The sequence below is a fragment of the Myotis lucifugus genome, unplaced genomic scaffold (genome assembly GCF_000147115.1).
Source record: "Myotis lucifugus unplaced genomic scaffold, Myoluc2.0 scaffold_119, whole genome shotgun sequence".
NCBI lineage: Eukaryota > Metazoa > Chordata > Mammalia > Chiroptera > Vespertilionidae > Myotis > Myotis lucifugus.
The window spans coordinates 2,789,388-2,815,644 of NW_005871167.1; the positions used below are offsets into that span (position 1 = coordinate 2,789,388).

Consider the following 26,257-nt stretch of genomic DNA (forward strand, 5'->3'; position numbering starts at 1 on the left):
AACTGATATTTATACCTCTAGCGATTTTAACACTCATAACTCTTTTAGAGATTAAGTCCTTTCCCCATTTGAAAATCACTGCTGTAATATGGTGGCCATATGTTCCAGTTTGCCTGGAACAATACTGATTTATGCCTGTTGTCCTGGTATAAATTGCTAATAGTATAATGATATATGTAGTTCCCTCAGACATAGGGAGCCACTCTTCCTCAAGGGAATGTTTTCTATCTCTCAGGTATGTTGTGGAACAAGAAAGTCAGAACCACTACTATAAAGGTATAGTAATTGAAATAGTATGGTACTGGCCTAAAAACACAATAGACCAACAGAGCAGCATTGAGAGCCCAGAAATAAATCACAGATCGATGGTCAACTAACACTTGACAAAGGAGCCAAAAATACTCAGTGGGGAAAGAAGTCTCTTCAATAATTGGTATTGGGGAAACTATATATCCACATGCAAAAGAATGAAATTGGACCCCTATCTTACACCCCTCACAAAAATTAACTTAAAAAGGATTAAAGACTGAGTAGGAGTGAGAGCCGCTGTCTGCATGGCCCGATCTTCAGTTCCGCGCCAGGTCCCCCACTTGCGCGCAGCATGCCGGGCCCTCGCCTGCTGGCCGAGCTCTGCGGCTTGCAGCTCTGTGCCTCGGGCCTCTTCGCAGGCCCCGGTGACTTCTGTGACTCCATCGAGTGCCTGAAGGGTGGGACCCACCTGTCGGGACAGGAAGAGCTCCCCTTCTATTGCCTCTGCCCCGAAGGCTTTATGGGACCCATTTGCAACGAGACTGAGAAAGGTCCGTTTCCCAAACCCCTGCCACAACGATGCCGAATGCCAGGTGCCTGGGGAGGAGGCACACCGTGGCAATGTCTTCACACAGTACGTCTGCGAGTGCCCGAAAGACTACACGAGCATCCACTGCGAGAGCAGGTGCGCCATGCCGCTGGGCATGGAGACCGGGGCCATCGCCGACTGGCAGATCTCCCCCTCGTCCGTGCACTTGGGCTTCATGGCTTTGCAGCGCTGGGCCCTGGCCCTGGCCCGCCTGCACCGCTCGGGCCTTGTCAATGCTTGGACAGCCAGCAACTACGATAGGAACCCCTGGATCCAGGTGAACCTGCTGCGCAAGATGCATGTGACCGGCGTGGTGATGCAGGGCACCAGCCGTGCAGGCAGAGCCGAGTACGTGAAGATGTTCAAGGTGGCTTACAGCCTGGACAGGTAAACGTTCAAGTTCATCCAGGAAGACGGGAACTCAGGAGACAAGGTATTTATGGGTAATGTGGACAACAGTGTCCTGAAGGCCAACATGTTTGACTTCCCTCAAGAGGTGCAGTATGTGAGGCTGGTGCCCATTAGCTGCCATCGGGGCTGCACCCTCCGCTTTGAGCTCCTTGGCTGTGAGTTGAATGCAGGATGTGATGAAACCCCTGGGCATGAAGGACAAATTCATCACCGACAAGCAGATCACCGCCTCCAGGATCTACAAGACCTGGAGCCTGAATTCCTTCAGCTGGTATCCCTACTTCCCACGGCTGGACCAGCAGGGCAAGTTCAACGCCTGGAATGCTGAGAGAAACCCTGCCTCCGAGTGCTGCAGATCGACTGTGGCTCTCAGAAACAAGTGACCCACATCATCACGCAGGGGGCCCGAGACCGCGGCAGCATCCAGTACGTGACAGCCTACAAAGTGGCAACAGTAATGATGACTGGAACCGGACTGAGTATAAGGACAGGGGGGTGAAGGCAGAAGATCTTCCAGGCAACTTTGACAATGTTTGAGGGGCCCTTTCTGGCCGGCTTTGTGCGCATCCTGCCCGTGGCCTGGCACAACCGAATCACCCTCTGTGTGGAGCTGCTGGGATGCTCATAGGTCCAGCCAATGGACTGGATGGCCATGGGGTATGTGCCCCATTCCTGGTTCTCCTGACCTTCTGTGGTCCTGCTGCCTCCTCCACCCACCACACTCCTGATTGTAGTGCAGGGGGTGGGAGGGTCAGTCACCTCTCCCTCTCTCTGTCCTCCTCACACCTCACCTCCCACACGCCTGCCCCACCTCCCACCTGCCCCTGGCACCCAGCCCTCATGCCATCCCATTTTCTACACTTGGTCTTCGCCAAAAGGCTGAGGCAATCTAACCTATTATCTTACGTGCTGTGGGAGTTGAGTAGGTCTGGGATGGACAGGTAAGAGCAAAGCTGGGGGTGTGGGTTATGTGCACCTCTCCAGATCCCCAATTCCAACCTCTGTCACCAATAGCCTACCTCCCACCCCCATGTTCCCATGGCCCTGGAGGAAGGCCTCCAGGTGCCAGGCTGGAGATAACGGTCCCCTGCCGATCAGCCTGGAGGCACCATGCTGCCATTCCTGATGCAGCCACCCAGCCCTCTGACACTCCCCACCCACCTCCCTGGAGACCCCTCTTGACCTCTTGACCCTTGAGCTGCAGCCTAGAAAGACAGAAGGGGGTGGGATGGGTCTGTGAACAGACAGGAGGAAGTGGATGGGCTTGGGGGAGGAGGGCTGAGTGCACAGGCAGCTTCCAAAATATATTTTGGGGGGAAAAAGGATTAAAGACTTAAATTTAAGACTTAAAATTAAACCCTTAAAATTCTAAGACAAAAACATAGGGAAAAAGCTCCTTGACATTGGTCTCAACAACAGTTTTTTTGGCTATGACACACACACAAAAAAACTAAAACATCAAACTGAAAAGCTTCTACACAGCAAAGAAATCATTAACAAAATGAAAAGGCAACCTGCAAAATGGGAGAAAATCTTTGCAAACCATATATCTATCTAATAAGGGGTTAATATTCAAAATATATAAGGAACTCATACAACTCAGTAGCAAAAGACAAAATCCAATTTAAAAATAAGCATAGGATCTGAATAGGCATTTTTCCAAAGAGGCTATACAAATGGCCAGGAGGTATATGAAAAGGTGCCCAACATCACTAATCATCAAGGAAATACAAATCAAAACCACAATATCACCCCATACCTGTTAAAATGGCTATTATAAAAAAGACAAACCAAAACCGGTTTGGCTCAGTGGGTAGAGCATCGGCCTGCGGACTGAAAGGTCCTGGGTTCGATTCCGGTCAAGGGCATGTACCTGGGTTGCGGGCACATCCCCAGTAGGAGATGTGCAGGAGGCAGCTGATCGATGTTTCTCTCTCATCGATGTTTCTAACTCTCTATCTCTCTCCCTTCCTCTCTGTAAAAAAATCAATAAACTATATTTTTTAAAAAAAGACAAGAAACAAGTGCTAGTGAAATGTGGAGAACATGGGACACTTGTGCATTGTTGGTAAGAATGTAAACTGGTGCAGCACTATGGAAAACAGTACGGAATTTCTTAGAGAAATTAAAAATAAAACTATCAGATGATTCAGCAAGACAACTTCTGGGCATATCCTATCTAATAAAATAGTGATATGCAAATTTACCGTCACACTCTCACTCCGTCATTCCGTCACAAAGATGGCGGCAGCCACGGAGCTGGAGTGAGCAGGAGCTTCCCGCCTGCCCTGGCCAGCTCTGAGCTCCGCTCAAGGCTACAAAGTTTTAATTATAGAAGATAAATAAATCCCAGATACCTGTTTCCAGCTGCTGTGGCCTCCACTCAAGGAGGAGCTGGGAACATGGGTTGCCAGGGGCAACCCAGGCTTTGAGCCAGACCAAGGCTACAAAGTTTCAATTATAGAAGTTAAATAAATCCCAGATACCTGCTTCCAGCCCGTGGCCATGGCCAGCCTGAAAACAGCCCTCAGCCCCTCACCCAGGCTGGCCAGGCACCCCAGTGGGGACCCCCAACCTGAAGGGGGTGTGACCAGCCTGCAAACAGCCATCAGCCCCTCACCTAGGCTGGCCTGGCACCCCAGTAGGGACCCCCCACCCTGAAGGGGGGTGTGGCCAGCCTGAAAACAGCCCTCAGCCCCTCACCCAGGCTGGCCAGGCACCCTAGCGGGACCCCCACCCTGATCCGGGACACCCTTTAGGGCAAACCAGCTGGCCCTCACCCGTGCACCAGGCCTCTATCCTATATAATAAAAGGGTAATATGCAAATTGACCCTAACAGCAGAATGACTGGGAATGGCTGGTCACTATGACACACACTGACCACCAGGGAGCAGACACTCAATGCAGGAGATGCCCACTGGTGGTCAGTGCGCTCTCACAGGGGGAGCTCTGCTCAGCCACAAGCCAGGCTGACAGCTGCCAGCACAGCGGTGGTGGCGGGAGCCTCTCCCGCCTCCTCAGCAGCACTAAGGATGTCCGACTGCAGCGTAGGCCTGCTCCCCGCTGGCAAGTGGACACCCCCCGAGGACTTCCGGGCTGCCAGAGGAATATCTGACTGCCAGCGTTGGCCCGATCCCCCAGGGAGCGGGCCTAAGCCAGCAGGTGGTCATCCCCCGAGGGGTCCCAGACTGCGAGAGGGCACAGGCCAGGCTGAGGGACCCCCTGAGTGCACAAATTTTTGTGCACTGGGCCTCTAGTATCTGAATAAAATGAAATCACTATCATGTAGAGATATATTTATGCCATTATACATTGCAGCATTTTCATAGTGGCCAATACATGGAAACAACCTAAGTGTCCATCAGTGAATGAATGGATAAAGAAAATGTGAGAATATATATAAACACACACACACATACATGCACACACACACACATGTATAGAGAGAGAGATACATATACAAATGGAATATTATTTAGCTGTAAAAAAGGAAGGAAATCTTGTCATTCATGAAAACATGGATGGACCTGCAGGGCATGATGCTAAGTGAAATAAGTCAGACAAAGACAAATACTGTATTCTTTCATTTATATGTGGAATCTAAAAAGGCCAAATTCATGGAAATAGAGAGTAGAATGAACAGTGGTTGCCAGGGGATGGAGAATGGGGAGATGTCAGTCAAAGGATACAAACTACCTAATTTACCTTACTTTCACATTATCCATGAATATCACATTATACACTTTAACATACACAATGTTATATGGCAATTATATCTCAATAAAGCTGGAAAAATATTTAAAAACCAGAACTGCTATTTAACAATAAATAATGCAATTAATTAAAAATAAAAGATTGCTCAATACCAACAGCTAAAAGATTAAGAAATTATAAAATTTATAAAGTAAATCAAGAAGTCAAAAATTAAAATAGCAAATGCTCTGAAAAATAAAGATCAAAAAAAGTGAAATTAAAAGATAAATTAAAATGACAAAATTATTTTCAAAATTTGAGGGAAAATAAAACATAAAAGATTATATAAAAGTCAAAGTTTAGCATGCGGTACCGTTTTAATAAATTAAATAAAAAGATAAGCATAAAATTATTAAATTTAGAGAAAGAAATTTTTAATAGGTGCTCAACTCCATTTCTGCCTCTGCTGCCGCCATGGCTCCCTTGATAAAGCTTGTGCCAAAGAGGGCAAAAAAAGAGAAGCAGGCTCTGAAGTCTACCCTTGACCGCAGCTACCCAGATGGAATCATGGGTGCTGCTAATTTTGAGCAGTTTCTTCAGGAGAGAAGCAAAGTGAATGGAAAAGCTGGGAATGGGAATCTTGGTGAAGGGGTTGTAATCATTGAAAGGAGCAAGAGTAACATCACTGTAACTTCTGTGGTGCCTTTTTCCAAAAGGTACTTGAAATATCTCACAAAAAATACCTGAAGAAGTATAATCTGCATGACTGGTTGTGCACAGTTGCTAACAGCAAAGAGAGTTACAAATTGCGTTACTTCCAGATAAACCAGGATGAAGAAGAGGAGGAAGAGGATGATTAAAGCTCATTTATCTGGCACATTTTGTATAAGTTTGTGACTAAAACTTGGGAACCAAAAAATATTTTTTAAATAGAATAAAACAGTTAAAATGAAAAAAAAATGATGCATTATAAGGAAATTACAGTTGATTAGACATAAAACATACATGCAATACAAGCAGAAATGTAAAAATTAAGTAGACAAAATATATGTTTAAACAATGCAAAGAAAAAACAGATAAACAATTCTGGAGTCTACGACATGTAAAATGTAAAATTTCACGGAATTAAAAGAGATACAGCTTAAATTAAGATTAAAGCCTTGTTTAATCTTAAAGCAAGTGGCTCCTTAGCTGGGGAGCAAAGAAGTCTTGACCATTTATCTTCCCATTAAGGGCAGCTCACAATGTTTGTGCCTCAAAAATGCTAAAATACCTGCAGGAGAAGGATGAGTATTCACTGTCAAACCTCCTGGCAGAGAGGTTATAGCCCGAGGTGAGCCTGCCTGAGAAACCCAAACATGGTGTTTACCAGGCTGTAATTGGTAGGCAAGGTGCCAGGTTGTCTGGGTGACCAGCTTGCAAAAATATCTCTGCCCATTACCACCTCCAGAAATAAGTTCAAAGGTTGCAGAGGTAATAATCAGTTACAGAAAAAAATGTTATGATGATTATTTTTAAATGTATGATGTTGACATGGAAAAATAAATGGTTTAAACAAACTATTTTATAATCACATTAAAAGAAAAATGAGTTGAAAGTCCCCTATAGATACTGCGTAACTGAATGGGGAGAGCAAACACCCATAAAAGAGAAGGGCTGTAAAAATATCTCTCAAACAGAGCATTAAATGCAAATGGATTAACTCTCATTTAAAAAGAAGAGTTGCCAGGGATATTTGCTGGCAACAAGACACACTTGAAAAGACATTAACAGACCTCGCTGGTTTGGTTCAGTGGATAGAGCATCCCCCCTGCAGACTGAAGGGTCCCGGGTTCAATTCCAGTCAAGGGCACGTACCTTGGCTGCAGGCTCCACCCCAGCCAAGACCCTGTTCGGGGCTCTTGCAGGAGGCAACCAATCGATGTGTTTCTCTCACATCGATATTTCTTTCTGTCTTTCCCTCTCTCTTCCACTCTAAAAACCAATGGAAAAATATCCTCGCGTGAGGATTTAAAAAAAAAAAGACATCAACAATAATTAGGAAATCTAAGATCTATCATGTCAGTATAATTTAGAAAATTCAAGTGTTATCACCTTAATATCAAATTTCAGAGCAAAATAATTTAGTAGAAAAACAGAATCACTCAATAAGGATAAAAATAACTTAACAAAAAGTTAATGATCCTGAACAACTAGATACAAAATACAATTTATAAAGAGGAGAGGAATAAGAAGAAAGCAGGGATAGGTAGAAATGTAATTAAAGATTTCAATGTTTGACTATCAAAATATATTATTTAGACTGGGCCAGCGTGGCTCAGTGGTTGAGTATTGACTCATGAACCGGGGGTCACTGTTCAAGTCCGGTCAGGGCATGTGCCCTGATTGTGGGCTTCATCCCCAGTAGGGGATGTGCAGGGGGCAGCAGATCAATGTTTCTCTCTTATCATTGATATTTCTATCTCTCCCTCTCCCTTCCTCTCTGGAATCAATAAAAAATATTTTTTTAAATATGTTATTTAGGGCCCTGACCGGTTTGGTTCAGTGGATAGAGCGTCGGCCTGTGGACTGAAGGGTCCCAGGTTCGATTCTGGTCAAGGGCATGTACCTTGGTTGCAGGCACATCCCCAGTAGGGAGCATGCAGGAGGCAACTGATCGATGTTTCTCTCTCGTCAATGTTACTAACTCTCTATCCCTCTCCCTTCCTCTCTGTAAAAAACCAATAAAAAATATATTTTTTAAATGTTATTTAGGAAGCAAAAATTTTAATGAAGAATCTGTTATACACTATAGGGTTCTTTTTTGTTTTATGCCCACAAGTTATACATTACAATAAATAACTGACAAATAGGATAAAGAAATTTGATTACCAAGAAGATATGAATGTCACAAGTCTGGTCATATACTGGAACACAAAGATGCACTCCAAAAATTTTAAAGGCAGCACATTTCACTTGTACAATGTGTTAAAATGAAAAGTGTGACTGAGCCAGGACTCCCTGCCCAATGCACATAGAAGCCAATATTATGATATCAGCTTTTGAGAAAAGAGGAAGCTTTATTTGTGAGTCTATGGGCAAGGAGACAGGAGGCAGGCTCAAATCTATTTCTCCAACCCACGGTTCAGGGCTAAATTTTAAGGGGTTTTCAACACCAGATATTCCTGGACAACAGACCCTTCGATTCTGAGAGGGTTCCGGTGCTCGGTCCCTGTCATGTCCTGGTCCTTTGGTTCCACGGTGGGGAGCAGTTAAGGGTTCACAAATGTTACTCATAAAGTGGTGTAAACTCTGGTTCTGGGTTTTGTTAAAAATAGGATAGGACCTGCCTGGCCGGTCCGATGTGATTGAGCATGGACCTATGAACCAGGAGGTCCCAGTTTGATTCCCGGTCTGGGCATATGTCAAGGTTGTGGGCTCGATCCCCGGTGTAGGGCGTGCAGGAGGCAGCTGATCAATGATTCTTTCTCATTATTGATGTTTCTATCTCTCCCCTTCTCTTCCTCTCTGAAGTCAATAAAAATGTATTTTTAAAAAATAGGATAGAACAGTTTGAGCTGGTTCTATGGTTATAAGAGCAGAATAGGAAAATGCCCAACCACAGAATATATATTAAAATATTCTGTTAACCATTATCTAGATCAGGGATGAAATACAAAACCAAATAATGCTTAACTGCCTATAAAATTAAATACCATTAAAATATGCAAATTTAGGTTTTGCCAAAGGGTACAACTGCTTTGGAAACCAGTTGGGCAGTTCCCCAAAAAGGTAAACATAGAGTTACCTTATGACCCAGCAATTCTTCTTCTAGTTATATATCTAAGAGAACTGAAAACAAGTTCACACAACAACTTATACACAAATGTTCATATCAGCAGTATTCATAACAGCTAAAAAGTACAAACAACCCAAATGTCCATCAACTGATGGGGAGATTTTTAAAGTGTGATATAACTATACAATGAAATATTATTCAACCATAAAAAGGAATTAAGTACTGATATATGCTACAACATGGATGAACTTGAAACTATGCTAAGTGAAAGAAGCCAGACACAAAATGTCATACCTTATATGATCCCATTTATATGAAACTAGGAGCCCAGCACACAAAATTGCGTGGCGCCCCCCCTGCCCCAACCTGCGGCCCTGCCTTGACACCTGAACCTGTCCACACAGAGCTCCAGTGTACCTGGCCCAGCCCTGAACCCCTCTGGCCTTCTCTGGCTGCTTCAAGCCCTGCCCTCAATCCCTCGAGTCACCTCAAGCTGGTCTCGCCTTCTCCGGGTGCCTCCCTGCTTCCACCCCATCTCCGGAGCAACAAGGCAGCTCCACCCCATCACGGTGCAGGAGGAGAGCCTGGAAGCCTCCCGCCTGCTGCGCTGTGCTCCTTCCCCTGCAGGTGGGCCACGGGGTGCTCTGAGGGCGAGCAGTGGGTGGTGAAGGACTGGTGAGGGGGGCGCTATGGGCTCTCACCCCCGCCCTCCCTGGCATAGAATGGTCCCGCCTCCTCCGGGCACCTCCCCACTTCCGCCCCGACACGTTATGGCGTCCCGACCATTAGCATATTAGCTCTTTATTAGTATAGATGTTCACAATAGGCAAAGCCATAGACACAGAAAAATTAGTGATTGCCAGGGGCTGATGGAAGGGGAGAATAAGGAGTGTCTACTGATGGGTACAGGGTTTCTTTTTGGAGTGATAAAATGTTCTGGAGTTAGGTAGTGGTAATAGTTGCATAAACTATTGAATTGTACAATTTAAATGAGTGAATTTTATGGTATGTGAATTAAATCTCAATAAAAAAGAAAAAAAGTTAGTTTCATCAAATAGCTACTTTAGAAATGAAAACAGAAAAGTAATGAATAAAGAATTAAAAATATATGCCTATAGTATGAGAGAATCCAAAATTGCAAGTGCAAGTGGCAGGTGGAAGCCTTCTCAACTGTACAAATAAATTGGGTGATCAAATACTCGTAGAGGAGGTCAATTATCTACCCTAACCAATACTTAGCAGTTGCACAGTTCAAGAGTAAACTGGGTTACAAAACAAGTACCTAAAGTATCAGTTTGCAGTTTAATTAAGATAATTATTTCTCTCTCTGCAGTAGTTTGAGCATAAACAGTCCAGGATGGCATGGCAGCTCCAAGGTATCAGGAATCCTAGCTCCTTAGACCTTGTTGCTTACCATCTCTAAGCATAGCCCTTGTTCTCATGGTCCAGTATGATCATCATTAAGTCTTTATTCCAACTAACAGAAAGGGAAAAATAGGGAAAAGGAGGACATATTCCTTTCCTTTAGGACTGTGAATTGTAAGTTGCACAATTACTTCAGCTAACATACCATTACCCAGGATTTAATCATAAGGCCACGTATTTTGAAGGGAGCCTAGAAAATGATTCTTCTAACTGAGCAGTAATATGCCTAATGCTGAACAATAATTTAACTATAAAAAAAGGAGAAACTGAATATTAATTTCTAGCCCTTGTTCACAATGATTGGTTCAGGGATAGGCTTCTGACCCAAGCCAAACCAATGAGAATCAATCCTGGGACTTATGCTGAAACTATTCGGAAACTTGCAATGCTAGTAAAATTTAGGCCTAACCAGGGCCCATCCTGACCACCTCTAGTGGAGAGCTTGACTGAGAATGACAACACAGAAAGAGCAGAACCAAGAAATGGAGTGACAGTGTCCTGATGACGCAGGTTAAGGTCCTAAATCTATCCGGGCATTTTCTTCCTTCCATGTTTTATCTTTGAACAAAATATTATCTGCTAGAGTTACACCCATGGTTTCTCCATTCTATTTGCACAGGAATGGTTCTGGGCAGAGCTGGGAACCCAACCCTTCGATTTGCTAACTAGAATTGCACAATGTTAGGAAGCCTTACTCAGCAGACCAAAAACTAGTTCTGTGGGATACTAGCTAGAATTTGCAAAATCTCTTCTTGGTAGATGTTTATCACATCCTCCTTTCATGTGGCTGTATGTTGCCAATCTGTGGGTATCTTGCTAGCACCGCTGTTTTGACTCCCACTGCTCTGGGTGGGGTTGCACTGAGTGCTGGCCTAGATGCTTACCTGTTTTGTGTCCTTGCTGTGTGCCCAATGTCCCTTTACCTTGAGTTTCCCAATTACATGAGCCAATACATTTTCCTTTTGCCTAAGCCACTTGGAGTTGGATTTCCGTCACTGGTAAACAAGAGTTCTGACTAATGTTCCCAGTAAACGTGTTCAAGGAAGAGGAGACTTTCCATCAAGCTGTAGGTGTTCTTGTCACAGTAGCTTTTCTTAAAATAGAGCGTACAGTTTAAAAGATTAATGTATATATTTTGGGGGGAGGAATGTATGTATGAATGTAAAATTATTTTTTAAGATAAATTTTTTAAATAAAATTATTTTTTAAGTTAGAAGAATACATATCAAATAATAGTTGGTTGTTTTTCATGTTCCACCTTTAAAAATAAAAATGTATACATAATTGTGATTTTAAAAATAACAATTTCTAAAAAATATTTTTGTATTGATTTCAGAGAAGAAGGGAGAGGGAGAGGGAGATAGAAACATCAATGATGAGAGAGAATCATTACCAATGATGAGAGAGAATCATTGATCGGCTGCCTTCTGCACGACCCCCACTGGGGATCAAGCCGGCAACCTGGGCATGTGTCTAACTGGAAATCAAACTGTGACCTCCTAGTTCATAGGTCGAGGCTCAACCCTTGAGCTTCACTGGCTGGGCACAAAATCACAATTTCTAAAGCAAGGTTCATCTTTCTTCTTTTCTACCAGCCCATTTCCGAATAATTCAGTCTTAAAGCAAGGCAAGCATGCATGCTGGGTAGAGGTGGTGGTGTGTGGCAGGAGACACAACGGCCAGAAAGAAATGTCAGAATCTAAAAAGGTTGAAGAGGGAGTCCATGAAGGCTGCCTGGTGTGGAATTTAGAGCCCAAGTGAAATATAACGGGAATATGCACAGAAAAAGAGCCAGTGGGAAATTTGTTATATACAGGGGTTTTGCTCAATTAAGTAAATCTACTAAGGAAAGTAGAAATCAGAGTTCTCAACTGAGAAGGAAGTAAGAAATATGAGATATTGGATTGGAACTGAAGATATATGTGTGAAGTCAAGGTTTTCAACAGATAGATGATAGATAGATAGATTGATTGATAGATAATAGGGATTTAAAAGTGACTATGTTTGTGTATAGATGTGAATATAGGCCTATGTTCCCTAACTCTCTCACTAAGAGGGGCTGGGATCAGCAACATTCCAATAATAATGATGCCCTAGCTGGTTTGGCTCAGTGAATAGAGCGTCGGCCTGTGGACTGGAGGGTCCCGGGTTCGGTTCCAGTCAAGGGCACGTGCCCGGGTTGTGGGCTTGATCCCCAGTGGGGGGCATGCAGGAGGCAGCTGATCAATTATTCTCTCTCATTATTGATGTTTCTATCTCCCTATCCCTCTCCCTTCCTCTCTGAAATCAATAAAAATATATTTTAAAAAAACAAACAAACAATAAGAAGATATAGCATCTGATCTTGGCTTCTAAATACCATATTCCACTAAAAAGAAACAAGATACTGATTTCAGGGCTGATGCAGGAAAAGTACAGGATGAGCCTGGAGCACATTATTTTTTGTGCCAGAAAGTAAGGAAATGATGGGGACAGGACAATTGGGCACAGAGCTTATTTGAAGGGAGTCCCACTGGTTAAATAGGTGACAAATTAACATCAAAAATAAATATTAACTCATACAACTTAACAAAAGGAAGATAAACAATCCAATCAAAAAATGGGCAAAGGACCTAAATAGACACTTTTTGAAAGAGTACCTACAGAAGGCCAAGAGACATATGAAAACATGCTCAAAGTCACTGATCATCCAAAAGGTGCAAATCAAAACAACAATGAGGTACCATCTCACACCTGTCAGACTGGCTATCATCAACAAATCAACAAACGATAAGTGCTGGAGAGGATGTGGAGAAAAAGGAACACTCGTGCACTGCTGATGGGAATGCAGACTGGTGCAGCCACTGTGGAAAACAGTATGGAGTTTCCTCAAAAAGTTAAAAATGGAACTCCCATTTGACCCAGTGATCCCACTTCTAGGAATATATCCCAAGAAACCAGAAACATCAATCAGAAAGGATATATGCACCCCTATGTTCATAGCAGCACAATTTAAATAGCTAAGATTTGGAAACAGCCTAAGTGCCCATCAGCAGATGAGTGAACTAAAAAACTGTGGTACATCTACACAATGAAATACTATGCTGCTATAAAAAAGAAGGAACTTTTACCATTTGCAATAGCATGGATGGAATTGGAGAGCATTATTCTGAGTGAAATAAGCCAGTCAGAGAAAGAAAAGTATCACATGATCTCACTCATATGTGGGATATAATCCTATATAATAAAAGCTTAATATGCTAAGTGTCGGGTCAACCAGTCAGCCGTTTAACCAATCAAAGCATAATATGCTAATGATATGCTAAGGCTGCTCAACTGCTCACTGTGATATGCACTGACCACCAGGGGGCAGACGCTCCAACTGATAGGTTAGCTTGATGCTGGGATCCAGCCGATCAGGACTGAGCGAGACGGGCCGGACACATCCTGGAGCCCTCCCACAGTCTCTCCCCAGCTGGCCAACCTCTCGTGTCTCTCTCCAGCCCCAATCATGCACCAGTGGGGTCCCTCAACCTAGCCTGTGCCCTTCGCAATCTGAGACACCCACCCCCCCCCCCCAAGTGCACGAATTTCATGCACAGGGCCTCTAGTGATCAACATAAACTGATGAACAAAAATGGATCCAGAGACAAGGTAGCATTGAACAGACCATCCAACCTCAGAGAGAAGGCAGGGGAAAGGGGGGTTAGAGATCAACCAAAGGATTTGTATGCATGCCTATTTGCATAACCAATGGACAAAGACACTGGGGCAGTGGGGGCTTGCCCTCAGGGGTGGGAGTAGCGGTGGGGGTGGTGTCAATTGGGAAAAAAGGAGACATGTAATACTTTAAACAATAAAAAAAGAAAAAGAAATACTAACGTTAATAGAAAATAGCCAATTGAATAAAATAGGAAACCATGAGTTTATATTGATATTAATGAACTAGTTAATGGGTAATAGAATACTTACATAGTTTCATAGTTACCTTCCCCACAAAATTACTGAGGGAAAGAAAGTGACTACAGTGGAGAAGCTTGGAAAACACTACCTGAATCAAGTGATAACGGTGAACCTTGTCAGTGACGGGACAAATTGAAATGATGCACCACCTGAGAGGATGCAATGAGAACATAGCTTCACCTGCGTGACAGTCCTACCAGAGAGAGCCTGAATCCAACCATGAGTAGATAGCAAATACATCCAAATTTAGGAACATGCTACCACATAACTGGTCTGTATTCTTCAAAAGTATCTGAGTCATGAAAGTCAAGGAAAGACTGAGGAACTGTTCCAGATCGAAGGAGATTAAAAGACATGACAACTAGTCCTAGCTGGTTTGGCTCAGTGGATAGAGCGTCAGCCTGTGGACTGAAGGGTCCTGGGTTTGATTCCAGTCAAGGGCACATGCCAGGATTGTGGGCTCGATCCCCAGTGTGGGGTGTGCAGGAGGCAGCCGATCAATGATTCTCTCTCATCATTGATGTTTCTATCTCTCTCTCCTTCTCCCTTTCTCTCTGAAGTCAATAAAAGTATATTTTTTAAAAATATAAAGACATGACAACTAAATACAACATGTGCTTCTGAACTGGATCTTTTCTTACAAAGAACAATATTGGGACAATTGTCAAAATTTAAGTATAATCTCAGATTAGATAGTAGTAATGTAACAATGTTAATATCCTAATATTGATGACTGTCATGTGGTTATGTAGAATGATCTTGTTGGTAGGAAATACAACTAAAATATTCAAGGATGATGTGGCATCATGTTAGCAACCTGATCTCAAATAATTCAGAAAAAAATAGTTTTTATGCTATGTTTGCAGCTTTTCTGGATGTTTGAGATTGTTTTCATATAAAAAAAAAAAGGTACAGCCCAGCCAGCGTGGCTCAGGGGTTGAGTGTCAACTTTTTTCCATGGAGAAGCCAATAAGCATAGGAGCTACTGACAAGTTGGTAGGACACAGGGAAGGAAACAGAGAGATCCAGCCTGATGGCTCTGATTTTTCAGTGAATTAGAAGGCAAGATAATCTGAAAGAGAAGGGAAATGGGTGGGAGGGATTGAGAAAAATGGAGAAGAGCAAACATGTGAAATAGGTGTTTGGAAATATGGTAGGAACCTGTGTGGGGACAGAGAGTAGCATTGGATAGATGAGATGCCCAACTGTGAACTTTAAAAATTTTTTATTTATAAATTATAGTGGACATACAATGTTATATTAGTTTCAGATGTACAACATAGTAATTAGACATTTATACCAGTATACCTCATGAAATGACACCCCGGGATGTACTAACCACCAACTGTGAACTTTTAGGGACATTGACCCCTCCCCGCCCCAAAATAATTATCCTCTGGCAGCGCTCAGCAGTGTGATTATAGCAGAGAGCCAATGGTTTAAACCAGAATTAAGGTTTTGATTGGCAAGTAGCCTTTGGGTGTGGACTTTGACTGGGAAGGGAAGGGCTAAACAGGGGTGGGCAAACTTTTTGACTTGAGGGCCACAATGGGTTCTTAAACTGGACCGGAGGGCCGGAACAAAAGCATGGATGGAGTGTTTGTGTGAACTAATATAAATTCAAAGTAAACATTATATAAAAGGGTACGGTCTTTTTTATTATTATTATTCATTTCAAACCGGCCGAATCCAGCCCACGGGCTGTAGTTTGCCCACAGCTGGGCTAGGAGGAAACAAAGGGCCATTACAGGTTACTATCTTTAATGTGTAAAGTATTAAAAAAGCTCATAACTTTAAGTAGAATAATATCAATAATCTAGAAGAATAAACAGAAAAGAACAGAAATCATGAGCAAAAGGTAAAAATAAACTTTTGGAGACTGTTCAAAATAAGTGAATTTAAACACAGAGGTAGGAGAAACCAAGATGGCGGCATAGGCTAACGCGGGAGTTTGCTGCCTCGAACAACCACTTCAAAAATACAACTAAAAGACGGAACGGACATCATCCAGAACCACAGGAAGGCTGGCTGAGTGGAAGTTCTACAACTAGGAGCAACCGAGAATCAGAGGAGGCGCAGTGCTGAAGTAAAATACTAAGGTGCGGAGTGCGTGCGGCGCGGGCTGGTGGCTGAGGGCGCGGTTGACTGTTTCAATCCGGAGGGAGCCTCAGACTCTGAGCTCCAGATCCGGGCGAGTCTCTAGGGACCCAGACTCAAACGGGAGAAGCGGGACTGTCTGGCTTCGGTCCCTCCGAGGTTTGCAGCGGTTGCTGGGACAGAGAGGCAGAGCCCCTGGGGACGGACTGAGAGCAGCCATAACTGCTCCCTCCTCAGCCCTGTTGATCCTGTGGGACCCGCCCCGCCCAAGCCCTGCACAGAGCCATTTGCCGGATAGCCTCAGGCAAAGGCTAGATTAGCACCTCCCTAGAGGACAGAAGTTCTCCCACTGCAAACACAGCTGATTCTCACAGCCAGTTGGCCTGGAGGTCAAGTAGTAATTACCTACAACAATCAAGGCTTGACTACAAGACTGCTCACAGAGACCACAAGGGGGTGCACCAAGAGTGTCTACCTCAGGTAATTGGGACACTTAACACCGAAAGCCACTCTATCGACACAGCGAAGCATAAAAAAATGCCAAGACAAAGAAACAGGCCACAAAGGACAGAACCGGAGGAAAGCAGGCTACTGGATATAGAATTCAAAACCACACTTTTGAGGTCTCTCAAGAGGCTTCTAGAGGCTGTCGATAAACTTGATGAGATATATAGGAAATCTAATGAGACCCTCGATGGTGTGATAAAGGACCAACTAGAAAATAAGCATACACTGACTGAAATAAAGAATATTATACAGACTCCCAACAGCAGACCAGAGGAGCGCAAGAATCAAGTCAAAGATTTGAAATGCGAGGAAGCAAAAAACACCCAACCGGAAAAGCAAAATGAAAAAAGAATCCGAAAGTGTGAAGATAGTGTAAGGAGCCTCTGGGACAGCTACAAGCGTACCAACATCAGAATAATAGGGGGTGCCAGAAGATGAGAGAGAGCAAGATATTGAAAACCTATTTGAAGAAATAATGGCAGAAAACTTCCCCTACTTGGTGAAAGAAATAGATTTACAAGTCCAGAAAGTGCAGAGAACCCCAAACAAAAGGAATCCAAAGAAGACCACACCAAGACACATCATAATTAAAATGCCAAGAGCAAAAGACAAAGAGAGAATCTTAAAAGCAGCAAGAGAAAGAAACTCAGTTACCTACAAGGGAATACCCATACGACTGTCAGCTGATTTCTCAACAGAAACTTTGCAGGCCAGAAGGGAGTGGCAAGAAATATTCAACGTGATGAATACCAAGAACCTACAACCAAGAGTACTTTATCCAGCAAAGCTATCATTCAGAATTGAAGGTCAGATAAAGAGCTTCACAGATAAGGAAAAGCTAAAGGAGTTCATCACCAACAAACCAGTATTATATGAAATGCTGAAAAGTATCCTTTAAGAAGAGGAAGAAGAAGAAAAAGGTAAAGATACAAATTATGAACAACAAATACGCATCTATCAACAAGTGAATCTAAGAATCAAGTGAATAAATAATCTGATGAACAGAATGAACTGGTGATTATAATAGAATCAGGGACATAGAAAGGGAATGGACTGACTATGCTTGGGGGGGAAGGGGTGTGGGAAATGCGGGAAGAGACTGGACAAAAATCATGCACCTATGGATGAGGACAGTAGGTGGGGAGTGAGGGCGAAGGGTGGGGTGGGAACTGGGAGGAGGGGGGTTATGGGGGGAAAAAAGAGGAACAAATGTAATAATCTGAACAATAAAGATTTAATTATTAAATAAATAAATAAATAAATAAATAAACACAGAGGTATCATTTTCACCTATGATAGCAGTAAAAAAAAAAAAAAAATTTTAATGCAAATACTCCATGCCAGTGAATTAGATATAAACTGGTGTAATCAAACTCAACAGGCAGTGTAAATTAGGACAATCCTTTAAAAAGTATTTTTGGGAACCCTAACCGGTTTGGCTCAGTGGATAGAGCGTTGGCCTGCAGACTGAAAGGTCCCAGGTTCAATTCCGGTCAAGGGCATGTACCTTGGTTGCAGGCACATCCTCAGTAGGGAGTGTGCAGGAGGCAGCTGATCGATGTTTCTCTCTCATTGATGTTTCTAACTCTCTATTCCTCTCTGTAAAAAAATCCATAAAATATTTAAAAAAACAAAACAGCTTGAACTAAAAAATTTTTTTTAAAAAAAGTATTCTGGGAAACTCATCAAAGTCCCTAATGTTTTACTATTTGCATTAGCATTTTCACTTCTTTCAAAATATGTAAGTGGAGATCTTAAGATGCCTTTTGAACAAAAATGTTCACTGAACCATTGTGTATGTAGTGGAAAGTTGGCAAACACATAAATGTTCCACAGTAGTTAAAAATTATTTTACTTAATAACCTATTACACAGCCATTCATGGCATAAAAAATTCATGGCATAAAAAAGGGAGTAAAATAGAAAGTTGCTTATGTTAAGTGAAAAAAAGCAGAATATAAAACTCAACTGTGTAAATATAAGTATGAATTCAACTATCCTATATAATAAAAGGCTAATATGTAAATTGCCCCCTCAACCGAGAGTTCGACCAGAGGACAGGGCCGGCCCGCCAACCACCCGAGGCCCCTCCCCCTGGCTGCCCCTGCCTGATCGCCCCGATGGGGGCCGGCCAGCCAGACCCCACCCATGCACAAATTCATGCACTGGGTTTCTAAGTGTAAACATAAGCATTATCAAGAAACCTGGACGGAGCCCTAGCTGGTTTGGCTCAGTGGATAAAGCATCAGCCTATGGACTAAAAGGTCCCAGGTTTGATTCTGTTCAAGGACACATGCCCAGGTTGTGGGCTCGACCCCCAGTTGGAGGCATGTAGGAGGCAGCCAATCAATGGTTCTTTCTCATCATTGATGTTTCTATCTCTCTCTCCCTCTCCTTTCCTCTCTGAAATCAATAAAAAAATATATTTTTTAAAAAAGAAAGAAATGGATCTTAAACAACAGTGTGATAGTATCGCTTGATGTTCATCCAGGTAAAAATTGTGGTTTATACATGTAATGGAATCATATGTGATCATCAGCATTATTAGAGAAAAACGTTAATGGCATAGAAATGATTATGACTGTTAAATGAAAAAAAAAAAAGATGGTCATAAAATTCGTATGGCCCTAACCAGTTTCGCTCAGTGGATAGAGCGTCAGCCTGCGGACTCAAGGGTCCCAGGTTCGATTCCGGTCAAGGGCATGTACCTTGGTTGCACGCACATCCCCAGTTGGGGAGTGTGCAGGAGGCAGCTAATCGATGTTTCTCTCTCATCGATGTTTCTAACTCTCTATCCCTCTCCCTTCCTCTCCATAAAAAATCAATAAAATATATTTTTTTAAAAAAATTCATATGTACCATATGATCACATTTTGATTTTTTTAAATGTTTACAGAGGATGAAGAAACAAAAAGGATGTACACTAAAACGTTAACAGCCGTTGCCATTAGGTGGTGGGTTTCTTTTGATATTATTTCCTTGATCATCTTTACTGATAGTTTTCACAATTATCACAATGGATCACATCCCTTCTGGAGGAGGAAAGGCAAACCAGACAGCAGCACAATTCTCAGCAGCGCTGTGACCCCAAGACCTCGAGGGGGAACATTTGCAGCAGGAATGGGGCCAGCCCTCTGGAGTCTCCTCTGTCTGTACAGTTAGTCCTTGGTAGCTCTCGTCTGGTGTCTTATAGCTGTTTCCCAAACAAGTTTCCCTTTATCTTATTCACAGGACTCTCTCATGACTTTCCGAGTTCAAAGGCAGCTGAAGAATCCCTATTGCTTCCCCAACTCCTGAGCTGCCATACCTTGAGGCTCAGCTTCCCCCCTTACCCCAAATTCTGCCCATAGCTAAGCCCAAAGCTCTGGCTCAGGTCCACCTCAGGCCCACCTTGAATCCTCTCTCCCATTCCTGCTCCTTCTTCACCCCACATGGGGCTGGTTGTGTGTCTTTCCCCATAAACCAGATGAGGTACGATCTCACCCAAACTGAAACCTAACACTTGGGATGGCGCTGCTGCAGAAGCAACTGGACAGTGTGTGGGGCTTACCCTCTGAGGCCCAAAGATCTCAGGAAGTCTTTGGTCTTTCACCTACAGCCCTTCTGATTACAGCCTGGCCTCCTATGGACCAGCCTCCATCCTTTCTGGGGCATTTCCTCCCAGCAGTGGTTTCAGGAAGCAGCTGCCTGGCGGGGACTGGCCCACAGGATCTAAGCATCTCTGGCACAAATGCAGTATCAGAGGAAATTTCCAGAGATATTTCTTCCTTTCTGCTTCAACAAGATGTTCCAAGCTCATCTTGTACACTCCCAGCACTTGTCCTGGAATCAACCATTTCTCCAAGTAGCCCTGTTTCCTTTTCGTGGAGAATGGTATTTAGAAGTCAAGATCTGACTGCTAGGTGTCCTGACTGCTATTTCTATTGTGTCACTCTCTTCCCAGACCCTTTCAGTGAACAGGCTAGGGAACATACGACATGTTTTATATGTGTGTCTATGTATAAATGTGTATTGGAAGAAAGGAGAAGTTGTGTATATTCTGTCATCAGATCTCTGAGGATAAATGCCCTGCTGTTCGGAGCTATGAAATCACTATACTTATCATACACTCACTCATTTGATTCTTTTTGCACACTGTTTGTATGCCAGTGATATTCATGTGCATAGGAAATCTCCAACTTATTAGGACCCTGGCCATCTATTTATAATGGCTTGATTTTAGGACCATTGAAAAGAAAGGTACCACAGTGGTGACAAAAGTTTCATGTGTAACTGTCCGGTTGATTAGGCCCAGGCCAGCTGCAATCAAAGACAGCAAGAAATCATGATGCTCTAATTTGGAAAGTGGAATATTTCTGATTAGATGAATGTACTTTCCAAAACAGCAAATTCCCAGATCTCCAAACATAGCAATAATTCCAACACAGACATTATTTTCTCTCAGAAATATCGAAGATCAGTCCTGAGTGAGACATCAAATGAACAAGTTTTCGATGTGAGAAACTTGTTCTTATTTACCCATTTAGACAACCGTGGAATTGGGGTCAGGAGACCTGCCCTGCCCTTAGCCAGGGGTTCTCAGAATTCTGAAAAGTGAGCCTCTCTCAGTTTCCGTTTTCACACCAGTAACTAGGAATAATAAGGGACACCTATCCCAAGGCATTACCACATGAGCTAAGTATTTTTAAAAACTGGACATGATGTGATGAGTACAACAATTAAAAATTGCTAAGAAAGACACAGGGACAAAAAGTTCATTTTGGAATATCTGAAGCACAACTTAACTAAACATCCTCCAGAGAGAGAAGGAAGGACCTGTTTCTGAGCACCTTTGTTTATCTTCTCTTTGAACTCTTGGAACAAACCTATGGGGCAATATTATTCTTAAAGAGATAAGGAAACAGGCTGAGTGGTACCCTTGCCCATGGTTACACAGCAGAGGAGGCAGAGCTGGCGTCTGATCTAAGCCCATTTTGATTCCCAAGGCCAGGCTTCCTACACTCGACCTACTTTCCCCAAAGCCAGGGGAAGGGTCAGAGGAGGGGAGGTTGATCATGGGCAGAACAGGGGTCAGAAAACCAGGCAAATGCTAGGAAAGGACTTTCACAGAGTCATGCAGGTGATATGGCCAGAGAACCTGGGCAGAGGTAAATCTGGGTATTTTAATAGTTTAGAGGAAGCCGACTAAATCATTTAATTAACTAGTTTATTTGCTAAACTAATTTAATGATTAGCTTATTTAATTTTAGAAAACTAAGATATAAAAGTGGCTGGAAAGAAGAGAATTTATGTCTAAAATAGACCACTGATAAGGTGTGATTTTCAAGTTTGTAACCATGACCTTACACATACCTTTCACACTAGGTTATTAAGAGACCTGATAGCCCTTTGAATTTTAATAATCGTTCTCTCAGCAGTCATCCTGCACTGGTATGATCTGTAATGAGAGTTCCATGAGGCAAGGATCTTTGCTTTATGTATGGATGATCCCTACGTACCCAGAACTATGCCTGGGACATGAGAGGTGCTCACCAAGAGTTTTTTGAGACAATGAATCTGAGAATCTGTGAACTAAAATATGGCATGGTCTCTGAGAACCTACTGAAGCAGAGAGCTACATCTTCCCTGGTTCTTCCTCCTCCCAGGAGAGCAGCCGAGTAGCATGTATGAAGGTGGACAGCTGTGAGGCTGTGCTGCATGCAGATGCTTCTGTCCTTGAGATACAACTGGCAATCCATTATAAAGAAAAATGGTTAGACCTGTAGTAACACATTAATATGAGCAGAAGCATATTAATGAGCAGGAGAATATAAAAGGTACAAACAATATTGGCGGGTGGGAGAGTACAGGGCAAGAGGATGGTCTTGTATTCCAAGTGGTGGCCACTGTGGGAGGGGAGACAGGCTGTAGGGCTCAGAGCCAGGCTGTGCAACTGTGCTGTCCAGTACTGCAGCTGTGAGCCACATGCAGCAATTAAGCACAAGAAGTGTGGTCAGGCCCACTGAGTCATTCAATCAATGTAATATTCACATTGGGTTTCAAAGGCTTAGTATGAAGAAAGAATATAAAATCTCTCAATCACTATTTTTATAATAATTACTTGTTGGAATGATAGTATTCTCTACAAGTGTCTCCTCCCTTCTCTACTCCTTCTTCCATCCCCTCCCATTCAGGGCTGTTATTATTCTCTAGACCGACTTACAGTTTCCCATTGAAGCTTTCCTTCCTTATTCCCTCTTCTCTGCTCTCATCCTCTGCTCATTGTTCAGTAATGATGCTTTATTGATACAATACATTTACTTGTAATTTCTGTAAAGTAATCTAGTAACATACAGCCAAAATCTAAAAACTATTCATCCCTTTGACACAGCAGTTTTGTGGTGGTGAGTTTTTTATTCTTTTAGTCAACAATTTTTTAGAGACAAAATAGACTCTGCTCTTGCTCTCATGGAGCTTACGGTCTTGCCGGGGAGACACACATTAAATAATTAAAGACCCAGATAGATATAGAATCACAAACTATAAAAACTACTATGGAGATAAAAGGACAGAGGCCTCTACAAAGATGAACAAAATTCACGTAATGGGACACACAGCAGTAGAAATTCAGTAGGAGCTTCACAGAGAGAGAAGTCAGAGAGCTGTATGTGCTAAAGAGGATGAGTTCACTGTAGTTATGCATCAAGGATTGAAGCCTGTGCCAATATATGATTGATTAAATCAAGTTCCATTATCCTTTGGTCAGTAGAGAGTCTTCATTTAGATCCATTGAGGATCTAACATAACATAGCGCATTTGCTCAAAGTTCACAGTTCTTTAACAGCTTCGGTAGGTTGGAAGTAGTTATGGTGAAACACAATGTCCAGTTTTTGTTTTATTTAAAAATGTTTTTATTGATATTTGGAGAGAGAGAAAGGGAGAGGGAGAAGGGAGAGGTAGAAACATTGAAGAGAGAGAAACAACCATTGGCTGCCTCCTGAATGCCCCCCCACTGGGGAATCAAGCCTGCAACTCGGGCATGTGCCCCACCAGGAATCGAACCAGCCACCTTTTGGTGCATTGGTCAACACTCAACCACTGAGCCACACCAGCCGGGCCACAATGTCCTGTTTTGATATCACTTTGGTGAATGTTGCTGCTTGTGGAACATTCTTTATCAGCTAGAAATATAAATAAAGAGAATGATGAGCCCAGCTGGTGGCTCAGTGGTTATGTGTCAACCCATGAACCAGGAGGACACCGGTTTGATTCCAATCAAGGGCACATACCTGGGTTGCAGGTTCAATTCCAGCCAGGTTGGGGCACATGCAGGAGTCAACTAATCTATGTGTCTCTCTCGCATCAATGTTTCTCTCTCTCTCTCTCCCTCCCTCCCTCCTTCTCTCTCTTCTTCCCTTCCACTCTTTCTCAAAAAAAGAATGGAAAAAATATCCTCAGGTGAGGATTAATAAATAAAAAATAAATAAATAAAATAAAATAAAGAATCAGTGAACACTCCCTGTGTGACGTCGTCTGGCACAGCCAAACCACTGATCCCTGGCTCTCTTCCTTTTGAGAATAAGGCTCCCTATAGGAAGCAGCTTCTGTTGGGGTTTTGAGCCAAGGGCATAAATTGTGGTAGATGTCACCGTTTTGTCCTAGTCAAACACACACACACACACACACACACACACACACACACCAAAGTTCTAAAAAGTAAAAAAATGGGGAGTAGTTATTATAAAAGGTAATACTGATGTTAGGAGTGGTTATTTAAGGACTGTTAAGTAACAAATATTCAACTAAGTAAATTTTAAAGATCACATTGGCTTTATTGAAAAAGTTACGAATCAGCAGCAAATAGCGAGGAGCTCCCTGGAGCTGCAGAAAAGGAAAGGTTTTTAAAGGCAGAGACAGAGAGAAAGTTAATTATTAGCAAAGAATGCATTGTTTTAGGTAAAGTTGCCTTCCTAAGGGGAACAGAAGGGATCAATCAGCAGATTACCTACTAGAGTTGACCAGGAAACTCTAGGTTGGCTCACATTCTCGGGGACAGCGGAACTGTAATTAAGTTAGGTAATAAGTCTTGGTACACCTGCTTCCCTTGACTTCCGGGACAACACTTTTGACATTTATTTCCTCTTATCTCAATATTTTCTTTCCGTTTCTTTTGCTGGTCCCTTTTCTTGTTAGCAACTGGGGTTCCTGGCTGGGACCTCAGTTCTTCTCGTCAGCACAGAAAAAAATTTAAGGCCAACAAAAACGAAAGTAAAGCAAAGTAGGATTTATTGAAAATACACTCCAAGCAGGAGAGGGACAGTCAAGAGAGGCAATGGCCCGAACTCCATGGATTATTTGGTTTAAAGAAGGGATTTTTTGGGTAGAGACTTTCATTTGCATCCAAGGATGGCTGACAGAAAAGGGTTCTATAACTATGTGTCTTCTCTGTGTGCCCTTACCCATAATGCATACTGAAAAACCTCCAGGGGAAGGGGGGAAGGGACAAGTCAAAACTGCAATGCAAGCCCTGACCGGTTTGGCTCAGTGGATGGAGCATCGGCCTGCGGACTGAAAGGTCCCGGGTTCGACTCCGGTCAAAGGGCATGTACCTTGGTTGTGGGCACATCCCCAGTAGGAGGTGTGCAGGAGGCAGCTGATCGATGTTTCTCTCTCATCGATGTTTCTAACTCTCTATCCCTCTCCCTTCCTCTCTGTAAAAAATCAATAAAATATATATATATATTTTTAAACCAATGCGATTTTTATTATAATGGGCTGGGGCCCTAGTGAGGTTGCATTAGGTCATGTCATTTTCCTCTGCACTCGTGCTTGTGCCAAGAGCTGGCTCCTTTGTCAAGAACTGCGGACAGCAGGGCTGCCCATAGAGAGGCAGTCTGAAGGCAACGTTGGCCGGGCCCCACCAGAACCCAGGGCAGGCCACACCAAGCCGCTCAGGTCTAATTTCCTACCTAACACCTTCACTTATCCCAGATCCTTAATGTAGAGTACCCTCAGGGCTCAATTGTTGGATACACTTATATCTCCAAACCATACCTCTCTCCTGAGCTCCAGACTCAAATTTCCAATAGCCTCCTCACATTTCCACTTGAATATCAGGGAGACTCTCAAATGTAACCTTAATGAACTGAACTCCTGATCATCTCCTGTCTCCTTCTCCATCTTTCAGTCTTTCACCATTAAGTATAATAATTGTGGGCTTGTTTTATGTGACCTTTATTATGTTAAAGTATGATCCATCTATACCCATTGTGTTGAGTGTTATTTGTCATAAAAGGATGTTGAATTTTGTCAAATGTTTTTTCCTGCATCTATTGAGATAATCATTCAAATTTATCTTTCATTCTCATTGTACAGTATCACATTCATTGGTTTGCATATATTGAACCATCTTTGCATCTCAGGGATAAATCCAATTTGACCATGGCGTATCATTCTTTTAATGTGCTATGATTTCAGTTTGCTAACATTTTGTTGAGAATTTTTGCATGTATATTCATCAGGGATATTGGCCTATAGTTTTCTTTTCTTGTAGTGTCCTCATCTGGCTTCAGTATCAGGGTAATACT

The 26,257-nt window shown here is 42.9% G+C and overlaps 2 pseudogenes; both read left to right on the plus strand.

Moving 5' to 3' along the window:
• Positions 1-601: 601 nt before the first annotated feature.
• Positions 602-1,877, plus strand: LOC102425154 (annotated as a pseudogene).
• Positions 1,878-5,417: 3,540 nt separating this feature from the next.
• LOC102424005 lies at positions 5,418-5,812 on the plus strand (annotated as a pseudogene).
• The last annotated feature ends 20,445 nt before the right edge of the window (positions 5,813-26,257 follow it).